Consider the following 15,256-nt stretch of genomic DNA (forward strand, 5'->3'; position numbering starts at 1 on the left):
GCAGTCTATGGAGCAGTGCCAGTCTGCAGGTGTAGGAAGGTTAAAAATCACTGTTATACTGTGTTACAACTGCCAGTCTGCAGACTGGTATTCAGATATAACAAGGTTGAAGAACGCTATCCATGATTATGCTGACACTTTGAGCTTTGAATGTGTACTTTTGTTTTCAAGAAACTGTTTTAATCCAACTTGTTCTTGAAGTCTGTTCTGTGACAAAACCAAGACATACATTCCCAGGTTGGGGCTAGGAATTTTGGTGCTGACTGGGTTTTTCCTATAACACTTTACCCAGAATTAGGTTCTTCTCTCCATTTCCTGCATTTTTCTTTGGGACAGTAAAATTCTTTACCTCTTTATCCCTGTGAGCAAAGAAAGCGATCACTATGAGAAAATTTCTTTTACCAACTATTACCAAGATAATAACTGTCTAGCAGTATCATTATAATGCCATTTTTGTGGCATATTGTTCTCTTTGATCTCCAGCTGTCCTCATCTGAAAGTAAATACAAGTAGCAAAATGGGAAAACTGTATAAGATAATATGCTTTGCCTTTCCACAAATGACCAATATTTCAGGCTATCAGAATATCTGAGTATATTTTAAATCCTAATTTTAGAAAAGGACAAAAACATTCAAAGAAACAAATTTTCTCTTATTCTTGGATCCAGATCTTCTCTTCTACTGTGTTTTCAGGTTTATTTATTCCTCTCTTTGCCACTTTTTATCTTATCAGCATACTGTTTGATTGTACTTGGTTGAAGCTAAGAATTTCATGGAAAAATGAAATTTTCCATCCCTAGACACTTTTGTACCTATTTGAGCACACTTGCAAAATAAATTTATTTGAATTCTATCTTGCACATCCAGATTGTCTTTACTGAACAAACGTTTTTGAGCAATGAAAAAAGTTGTCTGATTCAAACCACAGAGTCAACAACACTGACATCATGAGAAAACGTTTACTAACCAAACTTTAAAAGGTGCTTGTGAAGATGGCAGGCTGGGGAGGGCCTAGGACAGGGAACCTGGAAACACCATGGAGGGAGATTGACACTGGTGGTGGGATTGGTGATGGAAATTGTATGTTTAAAACCTAACTTTGAGTAACTTTGTGAATCAAAGTGCTTTAATAAAATAAAATTTGGAAAAACAAGTTGTACAAGATTAGCATAGAGTCTTATATTGATAGTTTATTGTTCATAAGAGATAGGAAAAAATTTCTTATCAAAACTATAAAGCAAAGCACTTCAGAACCTACTCTTTCCTACAGGAAGTCATTCTGAATTTATAATTATTTTATACCTTTTAAGCAATCTGTGATCATAATATAGTGGCCAGTTTCACTTATGACATCTCTTTAGTCAGAAATGATTTATTCTGGATGGTTGCATCTTAAATCTACACATCTGTTTTCTGCTTTCTTCTAATTTGTCTTTGATAATTAGACTATAAGTTAGAATTTATTTCTCAGAGACTGTTATAGGAGGATTTTTGGTTTTCTTTTGTCTTTGGGCCATTTTTTGGTTTTGTACTGTCTTTGGCAGGACTTACTTCTGACTCTGTGCTCAGGGATCACTCCTGGATGGCTTGGGGAGCTTATGAGGTGCTGGGGGTTGAACTGGGGTTGACTGTATGCAAGACAAACTCCCTATTTGTTGTATGGTCACTTCAGCCCTACTAGGAGGTTGTTAATTGTGAGATATGCCTTTGTGAATTTTCTGGAATTTTTATGTTTAAGAAAAAAATTGTAACCATTGGGATGATAAACAGTTACTTATGTAGCCATTGAATAAATTCCTTTTTAAAATGCCCAGACCAAAATTTTGATACCATTTCTAGTAAGACAAATTTTCCTTGGCTCTCTAGTTTCCCAGTTACTGCTCGGGATGTGTAGCTAGCTCCTGCTAGCACTGATGGTGAAAGGACACCCCATAATAATTACACTTGTAATTACATTCATGCTATGACTATTCTGTGGAAGTACTTTATGAACATTTTCTTTAATTCAACAATAGTAGAAAATCACAAAATGTAATAGAAATGTTACAGTGATACGGTGAGTATCTTTCATTGTAGAAAAAAACATGTTCAAAATGAGCCCCAGTTTTGCTGCTTAGAAGAAACATTTCAAACTGTCGTTCTAGCTCCATGGCAAAACTCTTTATTATGCTATGTCATTTATTATTTTCCAGGAAATAACTGTTTTGTATGATTCTGCATTAATGTGGTTCAAGTAACTTGGCCTGAATGACAGATGAGAAGTCTCAAGGTGAGGTCTTGCCTGACTACATTTTTGGGACACTCTCTCAGAACTTTGGACTGAACTCACCCTTGCCAGCCTTTGCCATCAAAACTGTTGTCCCAGCTTTGCCTGGCTTAATCTTATGCCTCCAGTTTGTTTATTTCTGAGTTGCTTTTCCATCCCAGTTTGTCAATTTAAAAATTTATTTTTGGTGGGTTGGAAGTTTTATCCTGTAAAGTTCTACCAGTGTCTTGTATATTCTGGATATTAAGCCCCTATCTACTGGGTAATGGGTACATATTTTTTCCATCCTGTGGGCTCTTTCTGTATTTCAGTCACTGTCTCTTTTGAGGTGCAGAAGCTTCTTAGTTTAATGTAGTCCCATTTGTTTATATTTATTTCCACTTGCTTGGTCAGTGATGTTTCATCCTTGAAGATGCCTTTAGCTTCAATATTGTGGAGGGTTCTGCCTACATTTTCCTTCATGTATCTTATGGATATTGAGGTCTTTGATCCATTTTGACCTGACTTTTGTGCTTGGTATTAGACAGGTCTGAATTCATTCTTTTGCATGTAGCTGTCCAGTTTTCCCAGCACAACTTGTTGAAGCAGCTTTCCTTGCTCCACTTCACATTTCTTGCTCCTTTATCAAAGATTAAGTGATCTTGTACTGAGAAACTATGTCAGAATATCCTACTCTGTTCATTGGTCTGCAGGTCTGTTTCTATTACAATACGGTGCTGTTTTAATTACTACTGCTTTGTAGTACAGTTTGAGATTGGGGAAGGTGATGCCACCTCTTTTTCCCAGGGATTGCTTTGGCTATTCATGGGGAGAAGAAACGAATAAAAACTTTATCAAAAAAATTCAAATGGCCAAAAGACACGTGAAAACATGCTCTACATCACTAATCAGCAGGGAGATGTAAATCAAAACAGCAATGAGGTATCATCCTACACCACAGAAACTGGCACACATCAATAAGAACAAGAACAACCAGTGCTGGTGCAGATTTGGGGAGAAAGGGACTCTCACTTATTGTTGGTGGCAATGCTAACTGGTCCATCCTTTTTGGAAAACAATATGGACATTCCTCCAAAAACTAGAAATTGAGCTCTCATAGCTCTCATATGACCCAGCAATACCACTTCTGGGAATATATCCCAGAGATGCAAAAAAACACAGTATAAATGACATTTGTACTTGTAAGTTTTTTTTTTTTTGTAGCTTTGTTCACAATAGCCAGAATCTGGAAAAAACCCAAGTGGCAAGAACAGATGACTGGCTAAAGAAACTTTAGTACATTTACACAATGGAATACTATGCAGCTGTTAGAAGAGATGAAATCATGAAATTTGCATGTAAGTGGGTGAATATAGAGAGTATCATGCTAAGTGAAATGAGTCAGAAATAGAGGGACAGACATAGAATGACTGCACTCATTTGTAGAATATAAAATAGCATAATATGAGACTAACACCTAAGGACAGTAGCGATAAGGGCCAGCACGGTGAGGCCATGGTTTGAAAGCTGGCCTCATGTGCTGGGAGAAAAGGCAGTTGGGATGGAGAAGGGACCAGTAAGTAAATAATGATTGGAGGGATTGCTCAGGATGGGAGATAGGTGCTGAAAGTGGACCAAGGACCAAACATGATGGCCTCTTAGTATCTGTATTGCAAATCATAATGCTCCAAATTAGAGAGAGAGTAAGAAGGAGTGTACCTGCTACAGAGGCATGAGATGGGATGAGGTGGGGCTGGTGGGAGGGACACTGGGGACAATAGTGGTGGAAAATATGCACTGGTAGAGGGATGGGTGCTCGATCATTGTATAATTGAAATGTAATTGTGAGAGCTTGTAACTATCACACAGTGATCCAATAAAAAAACCCTAATTTTTATTACTTATAGAGCTAAAATGCGAAGCAGCTGGAGAGCTGAATGTTGGAAAAATGTCCAGAATTCAATATTAGTAAATATGTTTTTGGTTTTTGGGTCACACCCGGCAATGCACAGGGGTTACTTCTGGCTCTGCACTCAGGAGTCACCCCTGGCGATGCTCAGGGGACCATATGGGATGCTGGGAATCGAACCCGAGTCGGCCGCATGCAAGGCAAACACCCTACCTGCTGTGCTATTGCTCCAGCCCTCTATGAGTATTTTTAAATTAATATTTTAAATAAAATCATGCAATAATTGAAGGATTTTTGAAGAATTTAAAGTTAAGCATAAAGTAGTTCAGGTCATGGTTTTGAGTTGTCTTAAGTGAAATTCCTTTTTTTGCTATTTTTTTGTTGCCAGAATCATGTAGTATTGACCCAGTTAGCTTGAAAATTAAGTTCCTGGATCTAGGTTGAGAAGGACTTGATTAAAGTTAGAAAACAGAGGAGCAGTGGCCATAAGGGTTAATTCCTTGTCCCCTGATTAGTTGTAGCATTGCAACAACCAACCCTGACACCCTAAAGGTCTTGTTGACATTTGAATTCTCCAAATATAGGAAAAGAATTAGAGTTAACTGGCCAGATTGGAATCCTGATCCTTTTTAGGAAAAAGAAGTCTATCTTCTCTTTCATTAGCATAAAAAGGTGTGAGTTTTGATAATCCTTAGTATCCATCCTCACCCCCAATTTGAATCTTAAGAAACTATCTCATTGAATTTGAATTTAATTCCTTGAAATGAATTATATGCAGTTTCAGTATCACCAGTAACAGATGCCAAGATGATAAATGAGAACTAGCGAAATGCTAATCACTCATGCTCATGAGTCTGGAGGTATAAAATGATAGAATCAGTCTCTGGACTGTCCTGACTAGTGCAAGAGAGAAATGAGCTTTGAATTTCTATCCAGAAGACCTTATCAAATTCAGGGGGAACCTTTTTAAATGAATACTTTTTTAGACCAGTTATGTAATCTCTCAAAGATGGGGACAATAAAAAAATTCCATAGGGTTGTTATTAGTATCAAAATACTTTCAGTTGTCTTTTTCTGACTCAACTGTCCCCTACTAAGTCTCATAACTGTTGGTTAATACCAGAGCTAATTTCCAGATTTCTAGGCACGTGGATAGATTTCCACATTGCTAGTCTCACCATATCATGATAAAATTTCCCAGACTTTCTTCCAATGAGGATGCAGGAATCTAACTGAGAACTGTTAACCAGGCACACTTGTGTAGGGCTTGGAATGGGAAGTAAGCAGCGTAAGGAGACAGCTGCTGCAGACTGATTTGGCAGGTGGTTTGAAGTTACTTGGTTCTTCTAGAACTCTTGAAGAACAGCATTTGGCACTTGGTCCACATTCAGGGACGACAAATAACTGGTGCCAGTGGAGCCAGTCTCTCTGGCTGAGTATTGCTTTTTGGTGGTTTCAAGATGTGTGCCCTTCATATCAAGTTCTTTGGTTTCTACAAGTTGCAAATACCCTTTTATGAATATTTCCCTTAAAACTTCTAGACTGCAACTGCCATTACTGACTATGATGGGTCTCAAATGAAGAGATTTGATGTTGTCTGCAAGTTTACAGAAAGTTTGTGTTACAACATTTATTTATGAAAATACCTTTTTTGAAAGTAAATTGAAGTGAAATGTTATATAACTGAATATGTTCTTTCTATACAGAAAATTAGTCACTTAATTTACTTATAGTTGAAGAATGAACCAGAATCTTCTGAGTGTTTATTTTGTAGGGGGGTGGGCACTCCCAAACAGTGTTGGGGACTGAACAGTTCAGTAACTGGGGTGGCAAGTCAGTATTCCTCAGGTCCAGCAGTGCGGGGGATCAAACTCGGGGCCTTGCACATGTTAGCCATGAACCTGTGGCCCCTGAACTATCTTTCACCCCCCTCTGAAAGTTTATTTTTCAGATGTTTGGTGTTTTGGAGAAAAGTTTTAAATTAGGCTTTATATGGAATAGTTTCCTTTGATCTCAGGGTCCAGAAATAATAGTTTTTATGATTTCTTTCCTTCTTTTTTTCTATATAGGGGAAAGATGTTTTCAAGGACCTGTGACTATACCTGGTGATGCTTGACCTGGCGGTGATGCCATGTTTGGCTGCCACGAGGCACTGACACTCAAACTCAGGACCCCACACATGCTGAGTATAGACATGTTCTCACTTGGACCCAGGAAGAGTCATTTAAAGGTAGTTGATTATCCTCATTATTTGGAAGATTTATTTGCCGAGTTCACTTTTTTCAACTCCCCAAGAGAGAGTTTACAAAGTATTTTGGCTTAAGTATTAGTGAATCTCTTGTCTCCTTTTTTTCAACAAAAAGTATCAACCTGTTATAGAGATGTTAAGATAAAATGCCCTGATATTGTAGACCTTATTTTGAGAAAAAAACTGTTTTATAAATGAAAAATTGTATAGGATGGATTCTCCACATTGGTTTCTCATTGATTCACATTGACCTAACTTATGAGAATGTTAGGTCATAATAGTCATTTCAGTTGAATGAGAAGTTTTACTTTGCTTCCCAAATTAATCTTGTTTAAGAACATTCTTCTGGAATAAAATGCCTCTTGTGCTAATAAAGTGTGAGGGGATTTGGGGCACTGGCATACACAGCTCTCTGGTCCCTGATTGTTGTGTTTCCCTAAGAAAATAGGAACATTTTTAAGCAGGCACTTATTTAAAAGGTAAATGAAGCAAGTGACGGAAACTTGGACCTTGCTGGGATAAAGTGTTGATTTAAGAAAAAGAGAAAAGAACAAAGATACGCCCCCCTAGAGCAGGTATGAGGTAAAGGGAGAACACTTAAATTCTCTTTGTTTTACCTCCTGTGATTTTAGGCTTCCTACCTCTCCTGTTCCCTCCCATCTCCTCCTCCAGTAAGTGGGAAATAGCTAGAATCTGCATTCCTGACCATATTTGACTACTTTCCGGGTTGTCATGGGAACAATCAGCGTCTTTGCCTCAGCGTGGTTGGGATGTTAAAAGTATCATTAGGGCTGTTACTGAGTGAGAGTTTTTTCAGCAGCCACTTAGGACTGACCTACTTGTGTTCCCCTGGTGGCAGCCAGAGGGAGAGAACTTGCAGGGTGCTGTAGGCTCCAGAGACTTCTTTACTCCCATGTAAGGGCTGGTGGCAGGCTGCAGCGAGTCTGCCAGGCTCTCATGACCTCCATGAACTCACACAAAATGTTTGCTTTCTTCATGCCTCTCAGTGCCTTTTAAATAATGTTTCTAATAATGAAAAAATGCGATTTAATTAGTATTTTTTACCCTTTCCATGAATTTTTAATTATTTATATATTTGTATTTTTTGAGAATTTTCTGTCACAACTAAGATCTTCATATTCATATGTAAAACTTGAGACTGAGTTAAAAATGAATGCTATGGATAATATTTATGAAAAGGGGGAATGATCATAATGTTTTCATCGAATCATTAAAGACCAATAGTTCGTAATACTTCAAGATTGTAGAAGAATTTTTACAAGTTTTAAAAGGTACACATGCGTTAATTCTTCCAAGGTTTGGCACTAGTCGGACTTTGACTAATGTTAGATAAACAGATGAAAGTTGAGATTTGCCAGTTTCATAGTTGACCAGTTCATAGATTTGCTTGTAACTCTAGTTTATATAGATTTTAGAGTAGTCATTTATTGACATATGAATATTACTGACATTACATAAGTGTAAAATATCTTTAGGTGTTCTAGTTTAGAAAAATATTGTGCCTAAATTTAGTATTTGTTTTTCTGGTCCCTGCATGAAACTTTTCTATCTGGGAACTAAATAGTTCTGTGCTGATGTTTACTGACTACTGGTGACTGAGCTGGAGAGAAGATCAAAGGGCTGAGTGCATACTTAATGTGTGGGAGACCCAGATTTGATTGTGTTATCTCATGGTCCACCAAACACCTCTGGAAGAGATCCCTGATCACCAAGTCCTGAGTAGCCCTGGCTGTGGTCCCCCAACCCAAAAATACAGCTAATTCTGATGGCTTCCAAGAACTCTACAATTGTCTTTACTTCAGTGGGTAGCTGCTTGGTTTTTGAAGGTGGCACTGAGGATCTTTGCACACAGTAAACATTAAAAAATTTTGTTATATATTGTTATTCTCAAAAACATAACATTGTATTATTAACATTAATATTTGCTAAAACAGCATATATTAACTTTGATACTTAGCACCACAAAATAATTTACTTGACCTTAGTAGTGGGATGATGGTCAAAGGAGTTGTGTTGTTAGTAAAATAATAAATGACTTTTCAAGTCAGGAAGTTATTGGTAAATATGGAGTTGACATGGTTGTGTACTGGACAACTGAATCCAATGGAAAAAGGAAGAAAATAATTCAATTGGGAAAATTTTGGAAATACCCAAACTGTATCAAATGCATACAACATGCCAAGTAAATACTGCAAGTTAAATATGGAATATCTTTTAAAATGTGGTCCTGGAGATTACAATAGGTAGGGCACTTGTCTTGCATTCAGTGACCCAGGTTTGATCCTGGGTTTGATTTCTGGCACCCATATGGTCCCCTGAGACCTTTCAGGAGGGATCCCCTGAGCACAGAGCCAGGAATAAGCCCTGAGCACTGCTGCCAGGTGTGGCACAAGAACAAAGCAAGAACATGTGCACAACTTTACTTCTTTAGAATTGAGCACATTTCCTACCTTCCCTCAAGCTCCGACCATTCCTCTTGATTCTCTTTCTCAGTCGGTGGATCTCATGTACTCGAAGGTCGTCTAAACTGGAGATTTGGAAGATATCACAGCTTGCTTCTACTTTGTAAACCTCACATTTGCACAAAATATTTTAGTATTGTCTCTTTAATTTTTCCCTTTTAATGAAACTGAAGCTACCAACTTCATTAAATTACTACAGTTTGTTCCTGTTGTATCTCTGGCAGCTCCTTTGTCTTATGTGGAAGTCTAATTATTTTACAGAACTTGTCCTAATGATTGCTGTTTCCATATTAAAAATGATACCAACATCTAATGATTCCAATAAAACTGTGGTTCCCAGCCTTGGATATACTTTGTAATTTCCTGAAGTAATTAATAAAAATTAAATCTAGGGGACCTAGACTAAATATGGCAGGTAGGGCTCTTACCTTGCATGTGACCAAGTGAAGTTTTATCTCTGACATCACACATGATCCCTCAAGCCCCCCAGGAGTGATCCCTGGGCACAGAGTCAGGAGTAATGGTGTGGCCCAAAACAGATGAATAAAAATTAATGTAGTTTTCCCTAGACTTTATATTGCATTTATTTTGATTTTGGGGTTTGTCTTGGTTTTGGGGCCACACCCGACAGTGCTTATTCCTGGCTCTACACCCAGAGATCACTTCTGGCAGGCTTGGGTAACCATATGGTGACTGTGGAACAAATCCACACTGGCTCCATGCAGGGCAAACTCCCTCCATCCATTGTGTTATCTCTTCAGACTGAATTTTCTTAATTTAGGACCCTCCTCTGTCTCAGAGGGCCTGCCGTGTGTGAAGTGGCCAGGGTGTGTGTATGCTAATAATGTTTCTGTGGGGCTGGCTTTTTTGGTGTCCTTGTTACTTTAGGTGTTTAACTTTAGATCTTTGCCTGAAAGTCTGAAGTTACACCCTATTCCTCACTAAATGAAAGCTCAGACTAATTATACTGCCAGTACTACTGAAAAGTAGGATGACCTTGTCGCGCCTGCTGAAGGACCTGGGACCTAGAGAACAACTCGACACATCTATTTCCAGACCTCCAGCGACTCTCCTGAGACAAAGAGGAGGCGAGCTTGATGGCTTCTTTTTGGCAGCAGTGAGTGGGAGAGGGAGAGGTGGCAGCTTGCATGAGGACACTGTACACCCTGCACAAAAGCCTGGCCCAGAGGGAAAATGTGGAATGAACAGCCTTGATCGTGGGTGTGTGATGGAAACTGCTCTTGACTCCACTGTTGGTGTTGCTTCAGGTTGGAGCATTCAAAGAGATGAAAATGAATGGTTGTAGTCATTTGCCTAGCTGGGACATTCTTTTTATTTTACCCAGGATTTCTAGGAACTTGCTGCCAGTTCTTCAAACAAGATAATATTGCAAAATTAATTACTGGACTTCAAATTCTCTGAGCTGCTAATGCTAAGTAGCACTTGGAATTGGGGATTTAATGCCGGGCAGAAAATTTACTTTGATTTGAGCTCTTCGGTTCAAGACTCCTTCTTATTAGGGTTCAGTTGATAGAGAACTCGGTTCCTGCAGTTTCACCTTCTCAATGGCCAGATATTTGGGGTTGGGATTCGAACAAATGTGAGACGCATACAGCCTGGAAATTAGCTAAATTCATTGCACTTTCTGAGCAGCAGAACTGAGAGGTGGGAAACAAGGCTTGTTTTTCTACCTCAGGTGGGAAAGGAAAACAGATAAAGCACACAGGCCCTCAGGTCCTTCTTCACATTTCTGAAACCCCAAGCCTCAGAAAACCTTTTCTGTAACTCATCTGACAGCAAAGCTGGAATTGATGCAAATGTATTCATCCAATCCTTTATCTCATGTAGCATGAATCTTCATGTTTTAGTTAATAAAGGTTAATGGGATATTGCTTTAGATCTTACTGGAAATGTTACACCATATTATTTAGTTTGCATATTTCTAAAGTCTAAAAAATTATAATTCTGAAACACATGGGGATGGCCAGGCTCTGTGGTATGGGCTAGTTCAGACCTTCTTTCTCTGAGCAGACTGCTCTTTGGCTGCCAGTTACTTGCTATGAGGAGGACTCAGGCTCCGTCCGTCTTCTCTGATCACTGTGAAGTACATTTAGAAATGCATGCTTCCACCTGACTTTGTCTGGACCAGGGTTTCTCAACCTTTTTATGCCTGGTCCTTTCTAACCATGTTTCTTTCCTGTGTGAACCCACAGTTCTGGTTCTCCCACCCTGTCCACTGGTTGCCCCCCTAATCTGATGCCTTGAACGCTTATTTATTTGATTTTCACCTGCGGTGAGGTGGGGGTGGTGGGAAAAGTGGTCATATAGGCCCTGACTGGGAAATAATGGTCTGAAACTAAGGTTTTCAACCTTTCCAGTTAGAACCCTACAGTTTCTTTTGAATGATTTTCTTTTTGTCACTGCAAATGTTGCCTGCCAAGGACTTCCTTTCCTTTCCTATTAGAAAGATTAATTCCTCCCAAGTTTATCCTTTTCAGTTTTGTTTATTTCTAGTACAGTTTGGTTGTTTCTTTTGGAACTCTAATTAGTCTGTGTCCTACTCCCCCCACAGAGATTCCACTTAAAATATTAGGTGCAGGGACACTCAGGAGCCTGCCTCAGGAACAGGTCGATTCTCCTCTTCAGCAGAAATAACCACCCACAGTCTTTTTTTTTCACTTTTATCATCTGTTTTTTTAAATTTATTTTTTTAATAAGTGAGTCACCATGAGGGTATAGTTACAAATTTACCCATCTTTGTCCTTGTGTTTCCCTCATACAATGTTCGAGAACCCATCCCTCCACCAGTGTCCATTCTCCACCACCAATGAACCCAGTATCCCTCCCACCCTCCACTTCCGTCCCTGACCCCCACCCCACCCTGCCTCTGTGGCAAGGCATTCCATTTTGTTCTCTCTCCTTTTGACCACCCACAGTCTTAACTTGTTTCTAAATGGTGTTCATCCTCCTACTTCTTGCCTGCCCTGTTTTGTTCCCTGTAGATGAGCACTGGTGTGTTTACAGTTTAACAGGCACGGAATTCACTTCCAGTGAATGTCCGAGCAAAGTCACAGGAGACCACTGAGCATTTGGTTCCCTCAAATGGACAGAATGACTCAAGGTGGCCGAGCTGGGTGATATGCCCCCTTTAGCGCATCTCTGACATCTGAGATATGATTTTCTCAGTGGAGGGCATGGAGTCCTTATTATGGAGCTTGAAGAGATATTTTAATTTATAGCATTTAATTTAAGATACTTGTGGGGGAGCACCTTCCTTGTTCAGAGGACTGTGCAGGCTTCAGATGAGACCATGCTGGAATCAAAGAGAAGAGCAGGAAAAGTTCAGGTTTTGTTTTTTTGTTTTGTTTTGTTTTCAGTTCACACCCAATGATGCACAAGGGTTACTCCTGGCTTATGCACTCAGGAATTACTCCTGGCGGTGCTCAGGAGACCATATGGGATGTTGGCAATCGAATCCGGTTTGGCTGCATGCAAGGCAAATGCCCTACCCACTGTGCTATGGGTTTGGGTTTTTAAGAAATATTCAGGAATGAAAAAATCACAATTCAACAGGAAATATATCTGTACTACTTTTTGGAAACTTTGTTTTCTCATAGAAAGAAAACTAATAGAAAGAAAAGCTAGGATGTTTATTTTTAGGGATAGCAATAAAAACTTATTTTTTAAATGTTATATTCCTTCTTGTCCTATTAAAATTTAATCTTAAATTTAATTATTCATAAAATGTAGAAAATATAGCTAAGTTATAGGTGAAAAATGACCCTGTTATCTTGCTTCAGTGTTTAGGTAATGTAGTTTTAAAGTTATAATAAATTTTTAATTAAAATTTATTTAGCATGAAATATAATAATATAATTATTTTATTATACACGGGATGTTCATTTGCTACACCTACATATTGTGATGTGATTGCACTTGTAGTGATAGCACCTCTCATTACATTTATTATTTCTAAATTTTGGTTGGTATAATTAGTGTTTGGTCTCAGAAAATTTAAAAATTATGTCAATAAATATTGTTGTTATTCACTAGACTCTGCATTCGATCTCTAGGACTTATTGCAGGATGAATGTTTACATTGTAAATAACATCTTTCTTGTAACTCCACCCCTCAGCTCTTGTAAATTTTAATGTAATACCCTTTGCTGCTATGATTTATTTACCAGAAATAGCAACAAAAATCATGGTGATGTACGTGCAGTAGGATGTTGTCTTGGGAAGCATCTACCAAATGTCAGCTGTTGCAAGGAAGAGGAGCTGCACAAAGTCCCTCACAGGATGTAGCACTCAAGGCTTATTGCAGAAGGGCAGTGAGCTGACAGAGTTCACTGAGCCTTCTAGGGAAATGGAAGCTAATTATTAGACTTTAGTCAAATCTTTTCTATGTTTTAATGAGCCAGAGAGCAGTTCTGAGTTAATCTTTGAGGGTGGATAATTAAAAAATGCTAGATGACCAAGTAGTATAAATATGCATAGCATTTGAACAAGATAGAGGAGCACTTTCTACTTATGGGGAAAAGTACTCAAGTAAACCAATATGATATTCTCAAATTCCCCTTTTTAAATAGAAATCACTGCATTGATAGCACTGCAACTATGAAATTATAAAAAGGTCCTCACATTTATTTAGAATTGCAGATATCCAACTTTCACATAATGATAAAATGAGGACATTCACATTTACTCCCTGCCTAATCTGAAGGGTGTGTGAGATGAAGTGAGGGCACTGGAGAAACTTCCAGGTGAGATGTAAGTGCAAACTCAGCAGGTAGAAAGACATACCAAGCTTTTAATGTTATATATTCTTCTTACTCAAGACTTACCTAGTGTTTGTCAGATATGTTTTGCATATATCATGAATTTATATACAATGTAGAGTGAATTTATCTGATATTTTATTTTATATTGCTATTATATGCATACATCATGCATATAATTATTATATGCATATATATTAAAATTAAAAGCTTCCACATTCTCCCATCAAATCATTTATTTATTTTTAATCCTTTGGAAATCAGCTCCATACTGATCTGGAAAGGAACAGATATTCTACTTGCTTACATAAACAGAGTAATTCTCTAAACATGCTCACCATTTTTTTCCGTTTTGATTGCCAGCAGCTGTTTCTTAAGAAAAAAATGCTTTCACCTGACAAAGTTCTTTGCATAGATTTGAGTCACTTTGTATTATATTAAATTGTTCTGGTGAGTTAAATAATGTGTTGTCACTGAGCAGAATTTTTAGTTTCTTTGGGGATTGGATATTGTCCAGTTTCTCACTGAGAAGGGATAACTTTTTTTAAACCTCATTATTAGAATGAGAATGAATCCATCTTAGAGTCTCATTTTATAAGGTATAATCTCTCAACAAATTTTTTTTCCTGAGCTAGTAGACAAAAGCTAAAATTTAAGAAGTTCATAGAATTGATGTTCTTTTTTAGCTTTTTCCCATCAAAGAGTCTATAATTATAAATAAATCATTAGTTAACTTTTAAAGGGCAGTATTTAATACTTCATGGAAACATCTCTGGAAGTTCATCTGTGAAATCAGATTTTTCCATAGATTCTGACCACAGGCTTGGATGTATGAAGCTTTTTTATGAAATACAACCAAGAACTGAAAGATTATGATTAAAATTTTTTGCAATTTGATTGCTCTCCTGCACTAAGCAAAATAATTGAGTAAATCCCTGTGTTGAAGAGAAATATTAACCTGTTCTTTGTTTATCAGGCATTGTTTTGCACACATCAGAATACTCACATAAGGATAGACAATGCCTAAATTAATATTATGCATAAACACAGTTGGGTGTTAAATAGATTTTCTCTGTAACTTTATTTTATTTTTTCCTGATTTAAAAATAGTAGTTTTATAAAATTGTTCCTAGTACAGTTATTGTGGACATTCAATGTTCCAACACCAATCCTACCACCAGTGTGCCTTCCTTCCACCATTGTCCTCATTTTCCCCCAAGACTGTTCCTTTAGCAGAAACAGAATAATTTATTTATTTGGCTTTTTGGGTCACACCCAGCGATGCTCAGGGTTACTTCTGGCTTTGCACTCAGGAATTACTCCTGGCGGTGCTTGGGGGACAATATGGGATGCAGGGCATTGAACCTGGGTTGGCTGTGTGCAAGGCAAATGCCCTATCCACTGTACTATTGCTCCAGCCCAGAACAATTTATTTTTAATTAACATTTTTTGTTGTTGTTTTGGGCCCTACCTGGCAATACTCAGGGGTTGTTTCTGGCTCTGCACTCAGGAATTACTCCTGACAGTGCTCAGAGGATCACATGGGATGCTGAAGTTGAACCTCGGTCGGCCTCATGAAAGGCAAGTACCCCA

Source organism: Sorex araneus, chromosome 1, assembly GCF_027595985.1.
Source record: "Sorex araneus isolate mSorAra2 chromosome 1, mSorAra2.pri, whole genome shotgun sequence".
NCBI classification, from domain to species: domain Eukaryota; kingdom Metazoa; phylum Chordata; class Mammalia; order Eulipotyphla; family Soricidae; genus Sorex; species Sorex araneus.